This window comes from Harpia harpyja, chromosome 3, assembly GCF_026419915.1.
Source record: "Harpia harpyja isolate bHarHar1 chromosome 3, bHarHar1 primary haplotype, whole genome shotgun sequence".
Taxonomy (NCBI): Eukaryota; Metazoa; Chordata; class Aves; order Accipitriformes; family Accipitridae; genus Harpia; species Harpia harpyja.
In genome coordinates this window covers 27,741,661-27,766,970 of record NC_068942.1, presented here as the reverse complement: position 1 = coordinate 27,766,970, position 25,310 = coordinate 27,741,661, and the positions used below count along the sequence as shown (strand labels likewise).

The 25,310-nt window shown below is 39.5% G+C and overlaps 1 long non-coding RNA gene across 1 annotated transcript in view; it reads left to right on the top strand.

The window, feature by feature from the left end:
- LOC128139429 (uncharacterized) overlaps positions 1 to 22,363 on the top strand; it is a 53,998-nt gene extending 31,635 nt beyond the window's left edge. The window contains exons 3-4 of the long non-coding RNA XR_008234380.1: positions 15,408 to 15,511; positions 22,302 to 22,363. This is a non-coding gene — a long non-coding RNA (uncharacterized LOC128139429). The remainder of the gene's footprint in view (positions 1 to 15,407; positions 15,512 to 22,301) is intronic.
- Positions 22,364 to 25,310: the final 2,947 nt, after the last annotated feature.

The window sequence follows — 25,310 nt, the reverse complement described above, 5'->3', positions numbered from 1 at the left end:
TCTTAGAAGAGCATCCTGGGCAGTACGCTAATGTCCATGAGTTGCCTACAAAACAATGGGGACAAAAATGGAGCTCTGAGGGGTGCCAAGAAAGACTGAAAGAATAGCTGGGGGGTAGAAGGAGACCCAGGTGAACTGCCTGGAAACCATGGGAAGAAGGAACATCAAGAAGCAGAAAACCATCCAGAGTATAAAAGTCAAGAAGTATGAGAGAAAGAAAGCATAAAGCCCTTGAAAACCAGCCAGGAAAATATGTATTCAGACTCTTCGCACTGTTTGCACAGTTGTTCTGTGAATAAATACCAGTTTCTGGCAAAATCAATCCAGTTTACAATATCTATACAGATTTATACATTTCAAAGAGTGCAGCTAGACATTTCATTACTGCTTCCTTTTATTCTGTTCCTAAGTTAGTCTCCATGATGTCCACAGAAATCAATGGAAGTATTCCCAATTTTCAAAGATGTAGACAAGGCTGGGATCTGGCCCAGGAACATATATTTCAAAATAGCTGATTGACACTAGATATGAAAGCCCCCTGAATAAGTAATGGACTGTTTCAGTGTGCCTGCTTGGTCTGTGTGCGTCCTACCTGCTGCTTGCACAGCACTGAAAGAGCTGCTAGAGGAAAGACAAGGACAGTAGACAAGTAGGTTGAACATAAGCAGTGATACCAGCAGGGCTCGGGCAGCACCTATTCAGTGAGCCCGTTAACTGCCAAAGGCACTCCACTGTGAGACATGCTTAAGTCTGCCTAAATTTTTTTCACTGAACACAGAGATATTTTAGAATTTGTTATGGTGTTCCCATGGAAACTTTCCCTGTGTCACGCACATTTTCCTTGCTACAGGTCACATCCTATTTCATCTTCAGTCATTATTATTATTAATGTAGATGGCAGTTGCTTTATGACTGCCTTGCAGCTCTATAGCTTGCATACTCCTAAGACCACCCTTTAAGATAAAGATTTAATTGTCCTAATTGTTAGGATTTAGTCTGTCATTTGCTTCCTGTATATGATATGGCAAGGAAAAGATCCTCATGGGCTCTATTTGCCAAAGCAAGCAGGCTGTTTCAAATAAAATGTTCTAAAACAGTATCTGATGTGGTTTGCATAGGTTATTCTCATTCCGATGTCTATAATGTTCTGAACCCCTAATACAGCCAGTGAAGGGTCATTAATTGTAGCTTTAATAGTCGGGCTTATTATAGGGCAGTATCCATAAGACAATTTGCTGTTTAGTGTTGTAAAAACCTGTATTTGGGAAAAAAATGGCCAGTTGTGCTTTTCTTCATTTTCACTAGTAACATTCTAGCTGTAAACGTTTTCAGAGAGACGCTGTAGTGCTCCCATTATGATCTTCTTTTTTCCATATATTCCTTCCAGAAATTTTTACCTGTTGGACCCAGGTCACTGTAGCCCAAGATAAAGTAATTTTGGATCTTGACCGAGTAAAGAAACATTTATATATGTATGTACATATATACATATGTATGCTTTTAAACAGCTGCAGTTCTGCAATTGCTTGGCTAGAAAATTGTTTTTTAGCAAAATAGCCCTCAAACAGGAAAAGTATATGAATGTGTTGATGAGAATCAGTTTAGATCTGGCCAAGTTACAGCTTGCTGAAAATAACACTTTGCGCAAAAGCAATCTTTTTTTAGAATGAGCACTTAAAATTGAAAAAATACTGCACGAGTGCACAGCTAATACAATGACATATTTTCTCCAATAACAGCTGTTTCTCAAACTCACTGTAACATGCAGCTTTTTGCTGCAGCTCCTTCCAGTTCTTTCTAATAAATAGCGTTCTGTGTTTCCATATGCCATATGCACAATATGTAATAAGATAGAGGAAAACGTTATACATTTATATTTAAGATACAGAAACAGTGTGTCGGGGTATAGCTGTGCAATCCTAAATAGCTAATGGATCAGACAGAGATTCGGTCAGGACCAATGCCCCGTTTCCTCCTGTTTCTACAGGAGGATGTATCCTGGGTTCTTTATAACTTTAAGAGAATGGAAAACTCTACCTGCCCCTATTGGCAACGCACTATTGTCAAGTGTCTGCCTGGTTACAATTCCTTATCACCCACAACAGAGCGTGAGAAACCTACAGGCAGGGAGTGAGAAGTTAGGCAGCAACTCCAGTAGTGCTTCTTTCCCTTCGGTGGGCTGGAAAGGGGGAAATTAAATAGTGAATTGTCTTCTTGATCTTTCACTACACTGCAACAAGAGAGGTCCTGATTTACCTCCCTTTTACATGTGCTTTTAAAATACTTTTGATCATGTACCTTTGTCTTCTTGCTACAATATGCAGTGCCAGTATTTTCAGCCTCCTTTCAGTGCAGAGACACATTGCTCCACCCTTATAATTTTTATCATTCTTTTCTGAGCTTATATAAGGAACAGTTTCTCTGAGGTAGATGGACCTGCATAGTACAGCATATGCAGGTGAAGCTGCACCACTGATTTGACTAATAGCTCCCTTCTCTTCTTATTTGCATCTTTTTTCCTTCTGCATCTTAACATGGCTTTGTTTTTCAGTGCCTAGCTGCTCGTGAGCATGATACAGCTTTTGCTACAATTTGTTCTTTTCACAATGAGATGTTGGTCTCTTTGGTTGGGTTGATGGAAAACGGTAGGCAAGGTTGTGACTGCAGGCAGCTTTCTAATATCCAGCCACAGAAGAGGGCATCCATGTTGACAATGCCCCCTTAATTCTAGGTGGCTTTATTGTCAGTTGTATAATTCTAGTGTTCCCTGAATGTATTTTTGAAGCAATACAGAAGTCATCACAGTGGAAGAAAAAAAAAAATTTTTGAGAGAACACTACTTTGTTGGAATTCATGCTTTATCGAAATTATCAGAATAATAAGATCAGGATGGGAAACATCTCAGAATTTTGTGGATCTCCTCCTCTGCAGTAATGTCAGCATCTTCAATCAACTAACTGACTTAGTGAAAGAAAGAGCATTTTCATTAACAGAAAGGAAGGATGACTTATCCCATACTCTTTTTGAAATTGTAATAAAATAAAAAGTAATTTTTTTAAAATGTAGTTCAGATAAAAAGCAGGCAATTACACATAACTGGTTCTGTAGGTTTTAATTTCCTAAAGCAGTGACTGGACAAAACACACCACCTTTGCTTAGATCTAAGTCTCTCCATCTGACTGCAGTAGAAGTAAGATTATGTCTTTTAAATTATTTTTATATCTCCTGAATTGTTTTAGAGAAACATCCAAACATACTCTCTCTAATTTCCTCAGGATATAGTGTCCACAAAACATGAAACTGTGTCCTCTGTGTTAGGATGCACAACCCATCATGCAAGATAAGACAAAGGCATGTAATTACAAATTATTCTGTTCCATAAATAGAGCTTCACCATTGTATTACCTTTAAATACTCGTCTTTATTGGGACATAAGACAAGCTCAGGCACAGACTGAACAAGTTAGCTACAGTGTTACTCCAATTGCTGCAGATCCCACAGTATTACAAGCGGGATTCATTAAAACAGAAATGTTACCTCAAGCCTCCTGCTGTACTGCTGTATTTGTCATCTAAATTCAAGGTCTCTCTTAAACTTACAGTTTTGCAGCTATGGAGTGAGTCAGCCTACAACAGACCATGGGTGAGAATAGTGTCCAGGCAAGGAAAAGATATTCGGAAATAAACTGGGATGATTGTAAGAACAATTTAACCTAATGAAAACAAAAAGGCTCCTGAGCCATTTAACTTCCATTAACTCTAATTAATCAGAATGAATTTTTCCTCATTCTCTAATGTGTTTAAAAGTCAGGTTTTCTTTTAAAATCTATTTTAAATGCCACTCCATTTATCTTAGATGCCCAAAGTCTGCCAGGTCTCTGTATTCACTCCGGATCCACGGTGGCTGTACCCATTGATACATACCACACCCCGGGTTTGAATTGTAACATCCTCCACTAAATTTCACAAAAACAATTTGCACAAACTTGCATAGCCCCAGGCCCTTATTATCTATGCATGACCATCTAAGCTAATTTTAACTTGCAGAGTTTCTTGAATACTCTGCAAACCTCTAGTTGCCACGGAAACCCCTGCACCTCAGCATGCACGTATAAAACTTCCACAAGGAAAACCACAGAGGGAAATAGTGCCTGTTTTCAGGTTAAAGGCTAGTTAGAGTTTACAAATATTACATATCTCTAAATCATCAGTATTTATGCATTTCAGAAAATAACGTGGTTTCACACACAACAGAATGCACAAATGGTACTGGGTAAATGTCCTGCAAAACAGAAGGAAAAGCATGCTTTGCTATTGTCAGCCTGGACAATAACAACTTTGTGAAATTTTCCTAAAAAAATGATCAGCCCTTGTATAAAAGTTATCTTGTCCACACTTATCGTGCTAAGGATAAGGATTAAAAAGTATAATGATGTTTTTACTTGTCCTTATAAAAAGAAACTTCTCGAAGGCAAACAGGCAGCTGGAATTTTGAAATGATGTCTCAATAATAAACTCTTCAATAAACTTTATAATACTAATCTGAACAAAAATCATCAGCTGAAATAAACAATGCACATAGAAGCACATTAAAGCATTAGTCAGTGGCCATAAATGCATGCTATTTTTGGTGGTTTTTTTTAGCAAGGGCAGACTAGCGATAAGCAAGAGAGACATACCACAGGAAAGGGGAAGAGAGAAGGAATATGAGCCAACTGAAATGCTCTTCCAGATGTAGATTATAATGGGGCATCATTAGTACCCACTTTTAGTGTATCTTTATTCTTTCTGTATTGATTGTATCAAATGCTGAGGTCTGGGGTTTTTTTACTTTCCCTTTATACTAGAAAATATAAAAAATATATTCTAAAACATTATAAGCAGAAAAAATCAGTTAACCAATGTAAAGGTCACAAAGGATGTCCTATATGCTTCCACTCCACTGGTTATAGCTAATGTTGTTTAAATTGTTTTGCCTCTTACCACCCCTCTGGACTTTGCCGTTGTTGTAGTGGGTTAAATCGAGATTAGAATTGAGGCATGCCTGACTTCTGTTCCTGGTACTGACACTTTCTGACTGTTTCAGATGGTTCATTTAACCCCCCTCTCTTTGGTTTCCACATTTGTATAATGGGAGGTCACATTATCTATTTCCAGTGGGCACTTTTTGTTTAAATTAATTATATAGCATTGCAAACAGATAAAACAATGTCTATACTAAGCATCATTGTTATGCATATAAATATTATGGCTAGATTGAAAAATGTAGAAAAAGAATGATATCAAATGAAGAAGCCGCATAAAATTTATAGTTTGTGTGGTTCTGATCCCAGCTTACATTACTTTGTAAGCTAACGTATGAATTTTAATCAGAATGGTTATAAATTTTTTATATAAAATAATGAAAGAAATATCTGTGGTGCAGGGCTTGCTAAGATCCATTACGAAATAACAGAAGAGATAATCTTCTATCAATTTCACTAGATTACCTCTTCCTGATAAAATACTTCTATATTGATTTCTTGCCTATTGAACTCCCCAGGGTCTTTCCAGGAGGGATGCTTACCAGCTTTTAACTAATAGCATTACAACATCACTTCCACCTTCTCTGTCAGTAATAAAAGGTAACAAAACAAATCATCTGCAAGGGAACATCTGCTATGGAATATGAAACTGCTCTGTTCCCTTTATGTTAATGAGCAAAGGTCATAAAAACTGGAAAAGTAATCCAAAGTTTTTAGCAATTTTTGTATACATCCCACCTGATTCGAAAATGGGCTCACTGTTTTGAAAGCATTTGGTTTCTTTCATACAGGATGTGTTTATACAGCTGTTTTTCAGTCCATTGGCAGATGATGGCATCAAATAGAACAAAACAAGAACACACCATCAGTAGCATCATCAGCTTCTTTCTTACATTTGAAATTATTGTAATTCCACTCTGTACCCCAAAAAGAGATGCAAGAAGAGCATTTTGAGATGCTAGGCATAATACATGTTCATTTCGAAGTTAGACTTGATTAAAATTCCTTATTCAGGTCAGTTGCCCTCTTTACCATAATGCTACAAATTCAATCATCCAGCTGAAAAAACACAATGTATAATAAATTTATAAACTTTATAAAGTTCTTTTTTTAAAAAAAAGGGGTGACTAACCTGTGCAGGCCTGAATCCTGACTTGATAAGGGTTGCATTTGATTGCTTTGCTATTAACCATCCGATGGAAGAGCTTGACTCAGTAAGTCCTTTGACAATCCAAGAGTTTAGAAAAGCAACAGTGTCTAGCATGATCCCACCTAATCTCTTCAGGGTCTCAGCAATTCCACCTAAGACCCTGAAGGGATTTTAAAAGCAATAACAAACCACAACAGTGTAAGAATGTGTCAGGGAGGTGCATTTTATTTTGGTTTTACAGATGGAAAAACATAGGGAAACTACTGCACCACAGATCAGACAATGCATCAACAATAAAACAGAAGCCCAGAGTCCCAACAACTTGAGTTAAGAGAACAGTAATTTGCAAATTCATAGCATGGCCACGTAAGTTGTGAAGGAGTTGACTTGTTGAATAATGCTATGAAGATGCAAATTATTACTTTCTTAAAACAAGGTATTAGGACACCTGGCTTCTGTGTTGAAGATGCTAATTTCCTGAAGGTTTGAAAGATTGTTAAAGGAAAAAAAAATACACCAAAGAACATGTCAGGAGATATCTTAGTAGCTTGTGGACATAAAACTATTTTTAAGGGGTGGGAACTTTGTTTGTACTCTTTTCTCATGTGCCTGTGCCTCAGACAGGATCTGGAGTCAGGTTGCAAAAGGAAGGTGACAGGTGAAGAAGAGGAAAGTTCTTCTCCCATAAATGTTTGTTTGTTCCAGTAGGATGAGGTTGAAAGAGGAAGTGCATACAGTACTCCCTCTGTGAAGGCTATTTTATTAACTTTCCTAATCTTTTTCTTAATGGCTTCTCAGGTTTTTGTCTGTTCGTCTTGGGATTTTTTTGGTGAAATCACTTTGGTAGAGGGGGGGATGGAGAGAAGGAAGATGTCAATGGAAATCTTGCTGTTGTGCTGTATTGACTGTAGCTGCTGTATTGGATGCTTTTTTTCTGAACTGAGGCCAAAGTGAATCCATTTGGAGGGTATGATCTTTATCTTTTGACAAGCAGCTACACTGCTGCCAATACCAATTTGAATGTTAGCATATGGTTTTGTGCTTAACGTCTTTAGGTATATGCTCAGCTAATTAAATTCAGGTATATTTTCACTGTATGCATAGACTCTTTTGAACCCCTAAACATCTGAGCAATTCTCTGGTTTAGAAACAGTCATATGCCAGATAGTATTTAGTAACTGCAACCACAGGGTACATGTCATGGAGCATCTAAACAACCTCAGCATTTCAGCCTGCAGCGCCTGTGAAGCTTGTCCCAAGCAAAGGTGGGGAAGTCGGGGTGACTGCGCCAGGGCAAGCCAGGTCTGAAGGAGGGTCAGGCTGCACAGTCAGACCGTGCCAGAGGAGGGGAGCAGCCTCTCACACTCACACCAGATGCAGCAGCTTCCATGGAACCCTTCACTTCGGCACTAGTAGCGAAAACTCCCTCTTCCCACTTTTGCCACAGGAGCTCTTGCATGTGCTTTGCATCCCAGTGATGATGAGCCATTTCACCTGATTTTACATCCAGTCTAGACTGGAGATGGTTTTTTCTGCCTTCCTCTCTGCTGAGTGATTGATCACTCTAACATCCTCATCCTCTCTCATTCCTCCTTTGCCCCTTCCTTCAAGGTTCTTTCTTTTTATCCTCCTTCTCCATGCAAAAATAAAACTGTTTCTTATTTTCACATTATTAAGTGCTCTACCCCCAGCTCAAGCCTTTATAAAACGTTAAAATTTCCATTCCCCAAAGAGGACAAAAAAAAACCCCAAGCATCAGCCTGACATTTTTTGTTCACAGCCAGATCCCTCCATTTGTATGTTGTGTAAGGTTTTTTCATCTTTTCTCCATCACGCCTGTTTAAGGCTTAAGGTCCCTGAGGCAGGAGTTGCTTGTAGGTGTCCCAAGCCTAACTGGGAGGATCAGCACCACTCTAAAACTGCTATTAGAAGTACATTTGTAACAGTGATACCTAAAGACTGTAATTGAGTAAATTATTTGCAAACATAATACTGAAAAAACAAGGCAAGAGTGGCAAAGCTTAAAAGCTTATAACTAGTTACTGAATGATATCCTGATACATTCTAATACACAAGGAAAAAAAAAGATACATTAAAATCTTGGACAAATTTTACAACAAAAAATCTGGCATAGATTTCAGTACTGGGCTACTCAGTTAAAACACATACTGATCTTTCTTGTTAAAAAGTTTGGTAATCTTGTAATAAAACCTAACTCAAGCAAAAGTCAGCCTAGCAAAAGCCTATCTCTGAGGAGCAAAACCACTCCTGTCACATACAGTAAGGCTGATGAAGCTTAATTGTGACTTCCCACAGTGAATAAACTCTATGAACTGAGACGTGGTGAGCTTAGGAGACAGCAGATTGGATGGATGAAGCAAACATTTTGATTGTTATCATGTGTACACTGCTTGCCAAAACACCAGGGCAGCCCCTTTTTAGCAACTCATAATCCCTATAGCCTGTGTACCTGTTAAGTAGAGAGGAGAAACTGCGGGATGCTAAGTGTAGTTTACTGCAGATATTATTTTCGACATTCATGGGTGTTTCTCATACACCAAAAGCAAGTAAATGACATACATACAGAAGATCAGTGAATTATGTCCTCAGAAACTACATGGCTTTAGATTAGCTTTAATCACAAGCATTTGCTTACCCAGCATTGTATTATACTTCAAACCACATTCTCAGCAGCTCTGATGTGTCACACAGCCTCACTGGATCATAGATGCTTGAAGAGGAGCAACTCTTAATCCAGATTTTAACTTCACGTATTTTTCTCTACCCCTTCAACATAGTCTCACTGCATGGCCTCACTCCCTTGTCCTCATGATTCTCCCCTTCCTTCTATCGCAGATTTTGTCCCTCCTCCAGCCTCAGTATTGGACTTGACCTGACAGTGCCATGGGAACAACTGGGTCTAGGCAGGAGCAGGCTCCCACCCAGCTGGCACTTCAGCTCTGGGGCACGAGGTATGTGCCACATGGGCTTCCACTGGAAAAAAGGCAGAGTCCATGGGCTAGAGAAATTCAACTGTGTGTGAGTAAATACAGAGAGCAGCCTCCCACACAGCAGACACTGGGAATGGCATTCGATATTTTTGGTTTTCATTGTTTCTATTTTTGTTTATGCTGACTGTTCACTATAAAGCTTTCCAGCCACTTCCTTCACATTTTCTTCAACTCCACCACAGTTCAGCTGTCCTCAGCATGTATTCCTTCCTTCTTGCCTTCCTCTCCCCTGGCCTATTCCCCCATCTTTTTTTCCTCTATACTCATATTTCTGTCTACTAATTATCTTTAAAAAAAATCAGCCCCAGGAATTAAAGCATCCTTCTGTTTACTTCAAGGAGAAGGAACGGAAAGTCGTGGAAATAGCACGATATTTTCACACAGCCCCTCTGCTTGTAGGGTTTATCCTTTCCTCAAATCCTTTCTCTCTCTTGACTATTTTGTTTGTAACAATTTCAGAAAATGTGAGTTTCATTATGGCCTCTTTCCTAGTGTGGTTTGCACGATGATGGTATTTTGTGATGAAAGGCCATCCAGGGTGGTCTATAATTCATTACAATATGGTCTTCCAGTTGCAGCTTTTCAGCAACGCAATCCTTAGAATATAATGATTATATTAGATATAACTAAATGCATCCTCCTCTCAAAGAGACAACTCCAGCTAAGAGTTGATGAAGGTGTGAATAAAATCCAGCTTATTGCCCACCAGAGTGAAATAGAAACTTTTAGCCACCTGATGATCACAGAAAGTATTACTCATGAACACATGGTATGTGATAAGGGGATAGTTTAATACATGTTCTTGCTCTTTGTAACATCTGATCAAGTCATTCAGAGGATGCAAGTAGATGTTGAAAAGGACCAAGAAAGTGTAGGTGTTGACACTGAATACATGTACATTGTGTGTTAATTGGTGAATGTAGTTTCCAACAGCTTTCATTAGAAGTGTCCCTCCGAACTATTTTGTTGCGTTCCTTCTTATTTCAGCTTCTGTGAAGCTCAGGGAGAAAGGATTGCCATCAATACCAATAAATGAAATAAAACAATAAGAATGGGCAAGAGCTTTTCTTATGTGAACAGATGATCCTCAAAGATCACTTTAGTGAAAGGAGATCTAATACAAGAACTCCAAAACCGTCCACTCGCTCCAGGGCTGAGCTCAGTTTTGCAACACAGCCACTTTTTCTCTTCCATCTCCTGCGCACTGCCTCATATGCAGCACAACAGCCATAGTCCTGTTGGGTTTCAAATTGCTCAACAGGTACAGATTTGCATAAAAGCAAGGAAAAAAAGCACAATGACCATGGGGTGCAGAACGTACAGCATAGCTAGAGATGGGTATTTTAAGGGAAATCACAATGCAAAAGCCAGCTGCTGTGTGGTGCAGGTGGCAAAGCCCAAGTCAGAGTTCAGGTTGCCTTTGTGGCGGCTGTCACACAATAACTCTGCAGCTTTGCCTTCTACTCCAGCTTCTCAGATTATCACCGACACCTTTGAAGACACGCTTGCGTAGCCCAGCTGATAAATGTCTTTAATATTATGGAAAAAAGCAATTATTTGTTTACAAGATAAGGCATGTTTCGAAAGTCTGCATTCAGTAAATTATGAAGTACCGTAGTCTGTTTTGTCATACTCTGGTTTTGTGGTTAGAAAGTAAATTTTGGTAGCTAACGAAGTGTTACAAAACAGCCCTGTTAAGCAATCATGTGTTCAGACAACTGTACAGAGAGAGACCAATTCCTGTTTAGATTTAGTTAAGTACATAATGGTGAAAGAATACTATTAGCTTAAGTTTTCATGTTCTTCTTACTCTAGTAATGTCATAACTTCAGCCCACAGGAAAAATGGGTCACTACTTCTATCATGTCAAGAAAACATGGCAAATAAGTGGTTTATACAGTGATCACTAGTTGTTTTATGAAATAATTTCATGCTCAGATCTGGTACAGAGCCAGAAATACAAGCCTATACTAACTGCTTGGCTGGTACAGCACACAGCCCTAACCCTCTGGCTTGGGGTACTCTAACATGCTGATGTTCCTCGTACGCACAGGACCAGCACAATCAGCTCCCATCGCTTCCTTTGCGCATGCAGCCTTTGGTGTGAAGGTCATTTTAGGGATGAGGGAGGTAAGTGGTGCACCTCCACGTGCTAGTTCCCAGGTTGTCCAGATCAAGGACCTCATTTAGGAATGTCATTACTCCTTTCTAGCTCTTATAGCTGAGTTTCCTCATGAAAAATGAGGTTTTCAATGGGAAAATAAGGATTGGGTGAGATGAGGGAAGGTGTGGTGAACGATGAGATCTCATTCTGACATGGAGGTGACCCACAAGCAGTCAGGAGATGAGGCTGGAGTTACGAGCCTGGAAATGTTCCCGAGTCCCCCAGGATAGACATAACCCTGGCCTGTTGTTAGGATTTCAGTTTATCTGCTGGGGCCAGACTGGACTGATTCTCTTCTCAGTTAGTGCTGTAATAGTCCTTTAGATGAAATCCTGGCTTTGCTGAAACCTGTTGAACTCCTCCAGTCCTCAGCAGGACTAAAATTTTAGACTTTATTTTATGATTTTTTTCCCCCTAAACACATATACATGTGTATAAATGAAAGAAATCAGAGATGTTGCTGTTCTGTGTCCATTGATTCACTGAACACATTTCATAGACTTGCTTCCCTGTACTCAAACCAAGAACCAAGGCCAAATACTCCTTTTTATTTAAACCGAATACTGTGATTGTCAAAGAATTACAATGTGGGGTTTTTTGTAATAAATTGGTATTAAACATTTAAAAAATATATTTGACAACCAGAACTTTTTATTTAGAGTTATTTACAGTTAGTAGTTTCTGAATGGCAATATTTATGTCTCAGTTGGGAAGGAGAACCATCACGGTAGCAAACAGAGATTAAGATATGAATACTACACTTCCTATGACAACTGTACTAGCAATCTTTTGCTATGAGTGGATGTATAACTGTGTTTGGAGAAGGACCTCACCACCTGTACATTCTATATATTCACTAATTATAAACATCTAGTACTCCTAAGTATCCATCTGAGTTTTCGACCCCCTTTTTTTCCTACCTCTCTCAGTATCCTTTTTACTTTACCTGAATATGAAGGTGAATAATATATTACTGTTTTCACAGATGTCAACAGTAAACAATACTTGTTATTTCTCATTCCTTATGTTTACATTAAAGATACTGTCATCTGTCTTAGTAACAAAACCTAAGCTCAGCGTGTAACCTAATGGAATAACCATAACTTTGGAAGACAAAGAATAAACTTATCATGTGAGGAATTTGCAAATTAACATCCTTTGTTCATACTGTTGATTAGAGACTATGTACAAATCACCAGATGTAGAATTCAGGAGAATAGATTATTTGTCTAAGATCATATGACATAAATGCACTACAATTTAAAATAATGCTTATTTTCCAACCAGTACTTCTCTGTTTAACAGGAACAAGACCATACAGTAATCCCACTTCAAAAAACTTGATGGTGCTGAAGGCAACAGTTTATACCTGATAGTTTTACTTTTTGCTGGGTGAATACAATTGTGGTAGTGAAAACTCCTGTGTATAATTCTTATTCCCAGTGATTGCCCTTTTAATTAACCAGATGAAGTCACACTTAGTTCAGAAACTCTAAAAAGCCCTGGTTGTTAATTTTATTTTTTTGAAATATAAACACAAGTCTATCATGAAAAATACATTATTTCTGTGTTTATATAAATATTGAATTGATTTAATATCCTTAAATCATAAATTATAAAAAATACATTAAGAAATATGTCACATTTTAATAGTCTCGATTCTAACTCCTGATTTCCTCCCACTCATTTTAAATTTTATAAAATATTGAAATTTTTTAAAAGTCAAATCCTTCATTTACATAATAAGGAAATAGGGTATCGATATTGTAGATTCCATATACTGTATTCCTCTGAAGGCAACGTGTATTTGCAGTGCTTGTTTTGCTGTGTATATATGTATATAGCACTCTAAGGCCAGGAAATATCAACATGATAAAAGCGGCAAGTATGTAATAAAATTTAGAATGTAGAATATGTCTGAGTATTACTAAAAAAAATAACAAAAAACCTGATATATCCATCAGTTGCAAGATATTAAACAATATGTTGGTGGCTACACTTACTCTGCAGGCTATTGGGAGATCGCACTTAATGCCTTTGCTAGCTGAAGTAGAGCTTGATATCTGTTCAATCCAGAATGCCTTTCAGGCATTTCTAGAGATACTTACGGTCTCTGCACATATATATTGCTTTCTGTCTGAAAATGAAACCATTATCACAGTGAGTTTTCAAAACTGCTGAAGTCTTAGGCATCTGTGCAGCCTGCACTATTTTGAGGAAAAGTCATACTATACTTGTTCTGCGTTTTTGTTTTTATAAGAGTTGTGAACAGTTCAAGAGTGTTTTTGTGAACACTGAGATATGCAAAAGGTACACATTTGTAATACTCAAAGCAGAGAAGTATACGGAAGACAGACTAAGGACTATATGCTATTTTCTCTTTGTTTATATGGTATGGAATTGTATTTAGGATTTTTGTTAGCAGCACTGCAGTTAAGTTATAAAGTCTATAAATCAATGTGACAAAATAGCACAGACTTACCCTGTGTTGTAAATGCCCCGCTGGGCCTCCTATTCTGTTAGTTTATTGGAGGCATAAAGGAGCTAAACTTTTAAATTCACAATGTAAAAAGAAGGTCTTCAGAGTATGTCAGATATCCTGACTTCTATAGTTTTCTGAAAACTACCCGTCAAACCTTAGGATGACCTATTGGAATTGCTGTTACGTTGTATTCTTTCTACATTACTATAACCATAGTTCTGCTATAAAAACTATTTTTTTGCATTAAGTACAATAATTTTTTTAAAGGCAGGATGGACATAAATTAGGGTTTTTTAGATCCAAGTCTCCTTTTTGCACAGTGTAATATTCATACATACAGGATCTGTCCTAAAGATTGCCAACCAGTCTACTCTTGCTGGATCCTCTTTTAATCTTGCAACTCAGTTACACTCTAAAACTTCCTTTATCATACTGACATTTGAGGTACACAACTCATGGCACTGATGTTTTTCTCCATTCCTTTAAGGTGGGCTACCACATTATGCTGTTGATATACCATAGTAGTCATCCATGAGAGCTGTGTTCCCCTTAGCTTTGGAAGAATGTTTCTCCCCATTTTTAGAATTGAGATTTGGTTGACACTCCAGATCCCATACAATATCTTTCAGAAATGTTAAGGAAATTCTGTGACTCCTCAGGGAAAAATCATGCCAAACACTGCCATCTGTTACTCATTTTTGACAAACTTAGCCCTTTATCTGTCAGCTCATTGCACATCCTGAGAATTCACTACAAAGGAGGAGCCACTGTTGACTGGGGACTTGAACTTTGGAGTCTATGCAAAGTGTAAAGGGACATATTTGCTTCCATACTGAGAGGGATCCTTATGCAAATCACATGGTAGACAGAAAAACTGGAAAATGGCTGGTTTATTGGAAGAGACTTGGAGTGATTTTCCACTATTACCAATCTCACTCACTGTGAAGCTGGTGTTTATAATCTCGATGTTGGCATTTTTATCGGCCTGTTAAGGGGTTTGAAAGTTCTGTTGTCATGTTTGCTCATATTCCATAATAAGCTTTGGATAGATGATTCCCACATGCCTAATCCATTCTTCTCACTCAAAGAAAGGGCAGGATTACCTGCTTGAGCCAAAAAGGATATGCAGCACAAAGATGTTGGAAAACAAGCGATTACGGAGCTGATGATCCTGCTAGTGTTGTAATGAACTTAGCATTACTGTTTTTACCTAAGCCAAGAGGTTGAGATTGTTTTCTGTAAACTGAGATGAGAAAATTCACAGCCTACACTTCCAAAAATAGAGATTTTTTTCCAAGTTTGCTTTTTAAATATATAATTACTAAGTTCATCCATAATAACCAGAGATAGATTAATTTGAATATAAATGCTGAGACAGTGCATCTTGGAGCTAGATTTATTGAAATTGCTGCCCCAGTTATTACAGAATTCATAGCTGACATGTTTAGCCTGTCTTTTGCAGTGGTAAATTACCATTTTGCTTGGCAATGTATTGAAATTAAACTACTACATAGAGAAGCTTGTCGTCTCATTTAAGGAATTATTGACCTACTTCTTTTTTTTTTTTTTTTTTTTAGTGAACCTGACGGCAAAAACCGCACACTGTCAGTAACACAGGGTTATCTTTCTGCATTTTAATCTGACTGCATTTTAATCAAGCAGAGATGAAAAGAGTTCAGAGGTAAGTGACAAAAATAATTAGATTCAAGGGAAGAGTTCCATATGAATAAGAATTGAAAAGTTTAAGTTTGAAAGGAAATTAATAAGAAGAGACATCAAGAAGTAGACTGTTAATTATAGGATATTTGCCAGCTACAAGCTGTGGGGATTCTCCCACCTTCCTTCCTCTTAAGCATCTTTGTGGGAACCCAGAAACTGAAAAAAATGCTCAGTCACTTGCCTAACTCTGCTGTGTCAGTCCAAAATTTGCCTAAGTAAGTCCCCCTTAACTTAAAATGCATACACATGCTGCACCTTTTACCCCCCAAAACCTGCAAGCACTTTGTTACCCCCTTTGTAAGCATTTCCCATGTTTTAAATATTCACCATTAAGGTTAGTCAGGGAGAATGAACAAGCCCCCTTGGAAGGGCTGGGCAGAGCCCACAGGCTACATCAAACCTGCCTGACAAGTGCTGACCGAAGCCCTCGTAAAGGCTGCACTCGCTCCCTTCTCCTTCAGCTGGACTTAGAGATGATGCCATTGAGAAAACAGGAGCAGAGGAAGGGAGAAGTGGGCCCCAGCTTGCCCAGTGTGCAAAGAGCCCAAGGACCCTTTATCCTGACCTATGGGCATGGCCACTGCTCCCTCTACCAGGAAAAATTCTCCACTGCCTGTCCCCGAGTGCTGCAGAGAAGTATCACATGGCTAGTAGATACGTGACATAATAAGTAGAATAAGGACATACTCCACATGAAAAGCTGAGGCAATAACACACCAGAACACTGTTTCAATGTACTATAAAAGTCAGAAAATTACCTTTGTTTCACCAAGAGCAAAGACCTTTCTGGCCCGAGCTGTTCCTTTCAGAACTACCTCAATGTGCATGTTCCTGTGCAGTCATTTCATTGGTGCAAAGAAAGTATGGGAATCTTTTTATATCAGCATTTTACTCATCTCTTTAAAACACTATGTGCTGTACAAGAGACTGTTTAAGAAAATGGAATATGGAAAAGCAGGAGGGCAAAGATACATGTATGAAGGAGGTGAGCATAATTCCTCATCCCTATACTGTCAGCATTTACAGTTTTTCCATGGTCCCCGTACCTCCTGTCTCTGTCAGGGTACCATGCCGCACCGCACCGTGCATATATGTATACACATGAATAGATGTGCCTGCGTGGGTGTGTAGGAAGCAACAAATATGAGCAGGACAGTTGTGTTGATAGTAATGGCAGGTTTGTGTGGGTGAAGGTAGATGTACTGTGTGTTATAAACCTAGGACAACAGGAAACAATGGCTCATTAAAGCCATATGTAAGAAACAGACAACGCATCTATTAAGTCATGATTGATTCATGTTCCAAAGCCCCCATATCAAAATTCAGAGTAATTATAGTTGAGTCATGCAGGCAAGGAGACGAACTCAAAGCTGGCGTAGGTATTGCCAAGACATGATACAGCAGCAATCACCTGGGGTGGGGAGAAGGGAGGTGCTGCTTCAAAATCTTGGGCAGGGCCCAGGGCCACATGGTGAGATCAAAGTATTGGTATTTATTTTAAAAGAAAACGTTTCTTGTTCTGCCTGGTTATGAAGAAAACCTTAAAAATGTAACAGGCTACCTGTTGCTTTGCGTGCAGCCTGAAATATTAGCTTCATTAGGAGTAAATTGTCCTGCTGTGCCTCCCTCTGAAACGTGTTGCCAGCTGAAGGAGGAGCATGTTCTGCGGGGTCGAGGAGGAGCAGGAGCCAGAAGAAGGTCAGACCGTGCAGTTGTATGCAAAGCTTGGCCTTCCTTTGGCTCTGGAGGGGCCCTGTCCATCCTGGGTGTGATCATCTTTGTGAAAAAAACTATCCGCTCACATTTTCTTGCTCCCTTTCACATGGTGATTTCATGAAACTGTGAAAAGATGATTTATGCATGAAGTACAAGAGGACTATGAGTCATAATCAAGCTGTACAAGTTCATTCAATGGAGTGCTCCACACTAGACCAGCTATTATTTGAAATCACTGCCTTGGTTGAAGATTCCTCCGCTGCTTTGCACAGCAAACAAAGCACATAGTTAACTAAGCTACCTACTGGGAACACAGCCATGCGTCTTTAGGAGACTTGCCCTGACACAGCGAGGGATCAAATAAAGTGCACTTTGGGGAGATGGTAGCCCTCAGGAGAGTTCAAAATGTCAAAGTGTTCTGTCAGCACTGCCTAATGAATAAAGTATTTCCAGGCTTCTAGTCCCTGCGCAGCGGAGGTGCAATGCTGATGTAGTTGCAAGGGAGAGAAGTCTCACTCTCAAGTGCAGAGTGCTGCACTTCTTCCTTGGCCTGTTGCCGCTCTTGTAATGTCCCTGTGTGCCAGGACGGAGTCTGTCACTGCAGACTAGGTTTTTGTGGGTCTTCAGCCTCTGTTCTTTTCTCTAGCAGAAGTGTGCCAGTACTGTTGGCTATTTAAACCAGTATTGATAGGCAGTCAGGTTTCTCCTACATGTGTTTACTGTGGCAGCTCCCCACTTTCTTATTTAAAGTGTACAGAAATTTACAGAAATACATATACCTTGACACAACCACCTAAATAAAAAATCTTAACACTCACCAAATATATAACGTATTGGAATACAACAGGTTTAGTAGGATTTTTTTCTTGTTAGTATCTAAGTGATTAAATGTATCTTTGGGTAATAAATTTCCATTATTACTTTGAAAGAAGAATTAATTCTCTGAGTCACTAGCTAAAATAGAAGCAGTATTGTTATTTCCTAAGTAACTCCGACTCTGCAATCTTTGCTTAGGCAGTATTGATTTGAGATTTTGAGAATCTGGAAATGAAAAAACTACAAAATAAAACAATGCATTGAGAAATGCTTATGATTAGCTTTTCTTTAGTTAACACAAAAATAAATACAAACACAAAAATAACATTGCTAACTTAATATCTGCACTGTGTATCATTCTGTGCATGTTGCCTTTTTGGATGTATCTGAATATTGGTATAATGACCATTGATGGAAAAATTGCAGAGAAGTCTTTTTGCACTTGGACTAGAACTAAGTTCCCATACTGGGATGAAGGTGGGGCAAAATGGGTTGTTTCATAAGAGCAAAAATTACCTAAAAAGGCTAAAAATATATAGTATAGAGTAACAAAAGCAAAAAGCCAAATTGGAATAGCTGTTGCCCTTGGAGGCTGTTGTCTCGAGCTGGAGACTGCTTAGGTCATGTTGGTCTGCTTGTTGGACATTAGGAACTACCATGACTGGAATCAAGCAAAATAATCGCCATTACTAATAATGACTATTTTATTATTAAAAAAAGGAAAGGCTAATTCAGGAGGAACAGCAGTGCGAGGAACAGCTAGTTCCTTCTTTTCCATACCCCTCTGTAGAAAGTTTATGCTGATGATGATGCCTTTGAGATTGAGTCTGTTCTTGGAGGGGCCTAACAAATCTTGGTCTCACAGGGAGACAGGGGGATAAAAGCTATGAAGCTGAGAGTGGGACAGAAATCCAATTATTGGTTACTCTAGAGGACACTTCTAATCTCTTTGCTCCCTTAATAAAAAGAAAAGTCTCATTTGAACCTATCACAAATACCTGAAACAATGTGTAGAATGACTGATAGATTCTTCTGTGGAAAGATAGATCCTGCTTGCTATTTTACAGTTAATCTATGCAGTTTATTACCTGTATGCTGTTTATTAGCTATATAAGTTATCTATGGTATTGATAAGTGAGAGAAATCATGTGGATCAACTTCTCAGTAAACCTCCTTCATTTAAACTGCTTTCAAAGGAGCAAGTTTTTATATTTACAAAGTTGGAAATCTGTTTCAAATAAATCCAAATAACATTGCTCATGCAAATCTTTCATCTCACTAAATTAATGAAGGGTTTCTGACTTTTAAGTATGCATTATCTTGTTTTTATAATCTTTTTTTCTCTTAAAAGAGTGGGTGTCATGTGAGTCATTTCTTTTTCGAGTTGCATAAGCGAATGGTTTGTGTATGACAGCTGGCCAAATTAACTTCCCAATTAATATAAATATTCTAACATAAATAGCTACTTTTCTTAGTAACCAGTGTAGCACCTTGCCGTACTGTACATAATATGCATTCAGACAATAAGGGTACCAATAAATTACTACCTGGCATGTGTTAAGATATACAACCTTTGCACCTCTAATCTGAAGAGAGATACTGTCTCAAACATTTAAGTAAACAAGGTTTTCATCCAAGAAAGAGAAAACAAATTATACGAACAACCTTGGTAGAAAATTTTGAATGGTCAAGGCTTGTTTTGAGATGAAAGCATTCAAAATGTTCCCAGCAGAAAATGTTTCCAGCAAGAAAAACCTCAGCACCTTTTGAATATATTTAAATGGAAAATTGGTGCCATGAAAGAAAGCGTCATGGCCCTGAGGGCACTGCTAGGACATCATGTCCCTGCCCGGCTCCTGCCTCGGGGCTCCCCCCACCTGCCCGTGGCTGAGGACCCCCCGTCAGCCCCATGGGGCTCCCCCCACCTGCCCACGGCCCAGGACCCCACGGAGGTGCCCGCTGCCCGGGGCTGGGGCTGCCCCGCTGCCCCCCGGCCGCCCTGCTCCGGCTGCCGGACCCTGCCCTGCCAGACCCTCCGTGGGGAGCACCCGCCGCTCCCGGTCCCTGACCCCAGGGAGCTGCCCTGGGTGTCCTGGCAGGACGGCTGCATCACAGGGCTGCTTTCATTTCTGCAAAAACGTTCCTCAGACAAATCTCTTTGCAGTGTTTTTTTTTAATCCACAAATATCTGTTTAAAACATAAATATGTTAGAAAGCCTGCCTCCTTGAGATAAAGAGCATATGCCTGCCAAAGCTTGAAAGGCAGAGATTTCCCATTCTTCCCCTCAGTCACAGGAACACTGGTTGTTGGATTTTACAGACTGCTTCTTGACCAAATAGCAGGTACCTTCACAATCTGCTTTTTTAATATATTTTTAACTTCCAGCTGAAGACTTCCAGTAAGTATGTCGTAGGAATCACAATGTCCAAGGTTTACCTAGAGTTTCTAACACAGATTGGAGAGAACTAGATGAAAAGCTGAAACAAGTAAAAACTGTAAAATACAACAGTATACAGTACTCCAGATGCAGCCTCAGAAGCACTGAGTGGAAGGATCCCCTCCCACAGCCTGCTGTCTGTGCTCCAACCAGTGCAGCGCAGCGTGTGGTTGGCCTTCACCACGTGGGTTAACTTCTGACTCCTGTTCCATGCCTTGTCTGTGAGGTCCCCTTCTGCAAATCTGCCTTCTATCCAGTCAGCGCCCAGGCTGCACGGTTGCATGATATCTTCCCATCCCAGGTGCAAGACCCTGCATTTGCCTTTGGTGAACTTCATGAGGTTTCTGTTCATGAGGATTCCTCCAGCCTGTCAATGTCCCTCTCAAAGACAACCCTGTCCTCCAGCATACGGACTGTTCCTCCCACCTAGGTGTTATCTGCAAACTTGCCGAGGGTGTGTTCCACCCTATCATCCACGTCATCGATGCACATGTTAAATGGTTTTGACCCCGGTATCAGTCCCTGGGGAACATCGTTCATAACTAGACACCAATTGTACTACAAACCCCGTGAGCCCAGTTTTTCACCGGTCTTACAGTCTACCTATCTAGAACAAACCTCCTCAATTTGGCTATTACGATGCTATAGGAGAATGTGCTGAAAATCTTGCTAAAGCCAAGGTCAATGACATCTGCTGCTCTCCCATTATCTACAGGGCCAGCCATTTCGTCACAGAAGACAGTCATGCTCATCAGGCATGATTTGTTGTTGGTAAATCCATGCTGGCCATTCCCAATCCCTTTCTTGGCCTTCATGCACTTGAAAATGGCTTTCAAGATAATTTGCTCTGTAACTTTCCCAGGAACTGACTTGGTGCCAACTGTCCTGTAGTTGTCCTGTAGATAGATCTTCCTTTGTGCACTTTTGAAGATGCCTTTTTCTGGTCAGTGGGGACCTCCCCTGACCATCATGGCCTTCCAAAGGTGATAGAGCCTAGTTTTGCAATACAGTTGGCCAGTTCCCTCAGCATGCTGTCTGGACTTATGGATTTCTTTATGTCCAATGTGCTTAAGTAGTCCATAACTCGATCCTCTTTTACTATGGGCAGTACTTCTCTCCCTCAAACTCTATCAGTCAGCACAGAGACCTGGAGATACTTGAGGAAATACCTGCTCAGTAAAGACTGAGGTAAAGAAGGTACTTCTTTGTGTTTTCCATGTTCTTTTTCAACCACCCCATTCAGCAGCTGGCCACATTTTTGCTGATCTTCATTTTGCTGATGAGGTACCTATAGAAGACCTTTTTACCTTTCACATTTCTCACCAGCTTCAAATCCAGCTGAGCTTTGGCTTTTCCCTGCATGCCTGGGCAATGCCTCTGCACTCCTCCCAGGTAACCTGGCCCCACTTCCACCTTCTGTATATTTCCTCTTTGTATTTAGACTCAGTGACGTGTTCTCCTTTCAACCAAGCTGGCTCCCAGTCATGCCTGCTAGATTGCCTGCTTAAACATATTTAGGATTTTCAGAAAAAAACTATAAACTTGTTACATAGTCCAAGAATCTTGGTTATAAAATATGTAGGTATTATCAATAGCTACTTTGAGTAGCTTTGATGTGCATGAGTCAAGAATATATCTCCTCTGACGTCTAGATTCATCAATAAAAAATAATTTTTTTAGAAATGAAAATATCTATCTAAAATTTGTCTTCTTCCTAGATTTCTTATACTTATTTCTCACAAGCAATTCTCTAAGATAGTTTCCTGCTTCCTTTCTGTACAGATTTATGGATAAAGTAACATGCCATCAGCCTGTATATTTATTGTGTGAGTAAAAGACATGGTAAGTCATCCAATAAATACCACTCCTGTACAGTAGTCATCATAACTATTTTATTGACTATTAGAAATTCAAATTGCTTAATTGTTTTATCTTTATTAGTCATCTATTTAATTTTATTCTAATATGTCTTTTATTCTGATATTTATTTTATTCTAATACACTTAATGCATCTTAGTGTCTCTAATACATCTTAGTACAGATACAAGAGTTGTGCTTATAAAAACTATTGAATCACAGATTGGTAGAATCATGCACATCTTTATGCTTCATCACAACCATTGTAACTCATACACAAATTACCTCCTCTCATTTACTGCTTTAACTGCCATGTAAAATGAGAAAAACCCTGAAGAAAGTTACAGAAAAGAAACAGAGATCACAAAGAATTTACTTACAAGTATTGGAAAAATCCTTAGAAACCAAATCATATAAATTGAGATAACACATAATTATCTTTCAGCTCTGTTATTGTCTGTGTTTATGGCATGAAGGTTATTTACCCTATGAACTGTAAAAGTCTTTAAGCATGCGCTCTGCCTTCCATTATCTCCTCACATCTCACAGACTGAGCAGGAGGAGGATGTGTCACTGTGCAAGCTACCCAGGTAGTATTTAGGTGAGGACAGCAACTGGGAGGATTAATTGTTCATACGTGATGTGTGGTGACTCAGTGCCTCTGGTTGGAAGTATTCCACCTTTGAGAGGAGAGAATGACAGAGAAATTGTCTCTCCCATCTGAGTGCCCATGGCACGTAGCTTCGTAATTATGGTCAGATTTGCATTCTGCTTTTGGTTCTGCTGTGTCACATTGGCCCCTAATCCCGACAGTCCCGGAGGAGTAAAGGAAGCTACGTAACCTAACCCCCCTGTTCCCAAGACTAACACTGATTTATTAATGTGTCATATGTAATTCCTTTAAAAGGTGCTTACGATATATGGGTTGCAAAATATTACAAAACACAGATACTTTCACAAGGCAAGCTTGTAGCTGCAAGTCAACTCAATGCATGAGCTAAAAGACATATGGATGAAAGAGTCAGCCTTCTGAATCCCCTCTACTTACAGGAAGGGAGGGTCATTGCCAGTCAGCCTAAAGATGCCTCATTTGGATTCCCATTGCAGGTCTTGAGGCATTAATATCAACTGTTTAGTAAATGAATATTAGTAGATCCACTCTTTCACCCCTTTATGTGCTTTGGTAAAGATCAAAGATGAGTAAAACACAGAGATAGAAAAGGACTATCATCAGATGTATTAATGGCTGACTTGTTGAAATGAAAATTGAAAAAAAATTAATAATGAAAATGTACGTGTTTGTGAATTGCAGTGGATATCTGAGACCCACCAATAAAGACAAGATTTTTCATATGCACTCTTCAGAAGTTTATGAAGAAATTATCTCTGGAGTGTTAGTTCTGGGTTTGTTATGTGTTTCTATTTATTATTATAGCTGAATCACTCTGAAATGTATTCACATATTTTCCAGATCATACAACAGAAGATCGTATATATTAGGATAAACACTGATAAGAAACCAGACAAAATTATTGAGGCTATCAAAAGTGTAGGCTATGTTCACCCACATCTTTCTCTACTTGCTCATAGTGATGCATCCCAGATCTCATCACCCACTATGCCTATACCTGGGGTACATCAGCCCGAGCTGTGGATTCTCCCAGCGGGATCAAGGACCTGAAAGTTCAATGGTGCAATTATTTCCCAGCAATCACAATCCTAAACAGTGCCAAAGTGCATGTGTTGCTTTTGGGAGCAGAGGGTAAATCTGTATTCATGTTATGAAATCTCAGAGAGAATATGCATACATACACTCTCCAGCAGGAAGCTGGATTTCTTGAACATGCGTGAGGTAGAAGCAAGGCAGATTCCTAGCCAGTCTCCTCCTTGCAGGATTAATACTCTGTTTCTTCTTCCAAGTATTCAAGTAGGATAGACTGTTGACAGCAGAGAAAATAACTAAACTCTTGATCCCTTTACCAGTAACTTCACAGGGTTTGAGCTGCAGAGCTTATGCTGGTGTAGTTCACTGCAGGTTGACAATGGGACATCGGCACCTTGTCCGTGTCACCTGGGAAGGAGCTGGTGCAGATGAGGAGCAGCTGCTGGGGTGGCACATGGACCCCAAATGCCTGGAGCCTCAACCTGCACCAGCACATGCTGGGCATTTGGTCCTGCTGCTGCTCTGCAGTGGGACAATCCTTGCTTCCTAAAATTGGCATCTGATTTCCATCCCGGACTCAGTGGTGCTCCACGTTGCTCAGAGAGCCGGACACTTCCAGGGAAGGCTGATCCTGCTGTGTCTGTGCAGAATCAAGAACACACATGAACAGTAAAGCTGCTGATCCCAGAAAGTGCCAGAATGACATGTGCACAATTAGCTCATCCAGTTGAAAGAGTGACGATGGTGTGAAGCATCTTGGCTGGGATGGTGCTGTGCCCTGTGGCAGTAGGGCCAAGGGCCAAGTTTACCTTCAGACTGACTTGCACAGTGGCTGAATGCCCCCAGGGACATAATCTTGATACTCGTCAAGTACTCGTCAGGAAATACATTTATAAAGAATTCCATAAAATTATACTTTTCAAGACACAAGTCAATTATTAAACAAAAGGAGAAAATAAGAATAATCCCTGGCTATTGGGTGTTAGGGTGCTGGATAAAGCTTTTAAAATTCTGCTGCAGCTTTGGTGCATGCCATTTGCTAACACTGAGGTATAAGGGAGGTAGAAACCAGAATCCGAACCCAATGCTGGGTGCAAATAGTAGTAGTTTCTAGAATTCAGGCTTTTTAAGCAAGTTATGGACTCAAAATCTGCTCAAAGTCTATTGAAAGATTTTCTTTGTTAGGATGCCTTAAATTCCTAGTAGTGTCAGTTTCTCTGTTATCTGGCTGTACACATTATTTATTCTTAAGGGTCCATTTTCCCTACTCC